The 2,402-nt window shown below is 31.4% G+C and overlaps 1 protein-coding gene across 1 annotated transcript in view; it reads left to right on the forward strand.

The window, feature by feature from the left end:
* Positions 1-2,402, forward strand: part of MALRD1 (MAM and LDL receptor class A domain containing 1) — an 819,322-nt gene that overhangs the window by 116,398 nt on the left and 700,522 nt on the right. The window lies entirely within an intron of this gene.

Raw genomic sequence — 2,402 nt, forward strand, 5'->3', positions numbered from 1 at the left:
CCTGTCAGGATTATCATGAAGTCTCTGATCGGAGTGATATGAAGAGATTCTCATTACTTTTCAAACCTAATTTTCTTAAAGAGAAAGCATCAGTTCATTTATAATGATCATGATGGGTTCCTAAAGCTGCAACTTACCAACTAATTAAAATACTTATATTTCTAAAAATATATACTTAAAATTCTTTAGAAATGATGAATTCCAACTTAAAAGAATCGAATTCGTACATCACAAAATAATAGTTATTTTATTTATTATTACAATTTGGTGCTTATTTGGCTATAGTGTTTTATTTTAGTGAGATAATTTGTTCAGCAACAGAAAAAAAGATGTCACAAGATAAATGTCACCTTTTAAATGTAAATCTCTGCAATATGCTTCTGTCAATAGGCGAGTGAGGATCTTATTAAGAACAATGTTGATGCAGGAGAGGGAAGACAAGAAGGGGAAAAACCATTTATAACTTATCAGGAGTTCATGAGGGAGGGTGGACAGGGGAGGGAGGGGTAGAAATGGGGAGCTGATATCAGGGCCTAAAGTGGGAAGAGAACGCTTTGAAAATGATGATGGCAGCCTATGTGCAAATGTGCTTGACACACTGGAGGAATGTATGGATTGTGATAAGAGATGTAAGAGCCCCCGATAAATGTATCTTTTTTAAAAGAACGTAAATGTTCAGAGAATAATGATGGTGACATATGTACAAATATGCTTGATGCAGTTGATGCATGGATTGTTGTAATATCTGTAAGAGCCCCCAATAAAGTGATCTTAAAAACAAAACAAAACAAATAAAAGAAGGAAAAATCTCCCACGAGCCAGTTTGTAAACAATATTTCCTCAACCTCCTAGCTTTAAACAAAAGTCTATCAACTATTAGGATATTGATAAAGTTTTTGGAGTTATTTTCTTATTCCATTAAAAAATATGAAGAACATGTACTTCTTTTCTATCGTGAGCCTGCCAGATTCCTTTTTATGCTTTGTTTAATTTTTTACAGACAGTTTGGTCTATTTCTTTTGAGGAAATTAACCTTTCTAATAATTTACATTACTCTCTATTTGAATAACTGAAAGAAAATAGATTCTATTCAATTATACATTTTAAAACTTAGCATCCCTTTTCCCTCTTTCTCTATGGAGAAAGATTCTTTATAAAATTACCTGGAGCACATACTGTAGCTTCTGATTTTGGACATATTTCCCCATTACTCTTACTTTTATGAATTTTCATATATATATATGAGATTTTGATATATAAACTTTTTAAGTAGACAATCTCTTGGTATCCTTCTATTTCCATTGTATGATTGCAAGAACGTGAGTCTGTGCCTTTTGACAGTTCTGTGCCGTCTTAATTAATATTCTGCATACATAAGCTTGTGCACAAGCACACACCTAATTGACTGCACCATGTACAGATCTGTACTCAGATCAAAACAGTTTGCAAAGTTTTTTGAAAAGTTAGATTTTTATTTTAGAAGCCTTAAAGATCTTTTAAAAAGTTCACATGACTTGTGAATCTTTAAAGAAGCTGTTATAATATTCAAATGAAAGGGACTTAAAGTGTCTATTCAATTCACTTAATTTTTATTGTAGTACTATTTCTAGATAGTTATCATATTTTGAAAATAGTTGTTGAAAATACTTCCTGAAGAAAAGGGGAATATTCATATACATATGTATTTCTTATATGAAACATCCTTATGGCTTCTTAGTGGATATTATCGAAGGGTTTACAATCTAAAATTGTGATTATTGAATGAAATAACCCCCATTAATTTTCCACACATGCTCTCTGCTTCTAACTTAGAGAACTGATTCACTTCAGAACAAGATGACTGATAAAGATTTTAATTTTCATGATCTAGAATAATTTTCTTCAGTTGCTGCTGTGAAATTATTTTTCTTCTGCCAGTTTGCAAGAGATGGCTTTGACATAATCTAAAAATATTACTCTAACTGATGAACTCACAATATAATATCTCTAAAATTATGAACATGCTGTATCTCATACCTCCATTAGGGATATAAAGTGAGATCTGAACACAAAGTTAAACCAAAGCCAACAAATTATCGGAATCATTGTTGATAATACTGTACATTTAAAAAACATGAATAGCTTATTTTAGATGTTATAAACACTTATTAATTGGCATACATGAAACTATGTGTTGTCCATTGTCAGAATAGGTTTTAACTCCCCTGGTGTTCGTCAGATATTTAAAACTTCACTTTAAGGTTTTTGAGTTATGCAGAGAAAATATTAATGGAAGAAACTCAACTAAGATGACTAGAATTTGACTCATATTTTATGGTACAGTTATAGTCTAGAATACTCGGCTTTTAAAATCCAAAGCATGCTGGAGCAAATGCCAGTTCTCTTATATTTTCAGAGGAGGT

Source organism: Echinops telfairi, unplaced genomic scaffold (genome assembly GCF_000313985.2).
Source record: "Echinops telfairi isolate 266 unplaced genomic scaffold, ASM31398v2 ScPeMD7_7473;HRSCAF=8511, whole genome shotgun sequence".
NCBI classification, from domain to species: Eukaryota; Metazoa; Chordata; class Mammalia; order Afrosoricida; family Tenrecidae; genus Echinops; species Echinops telfairi.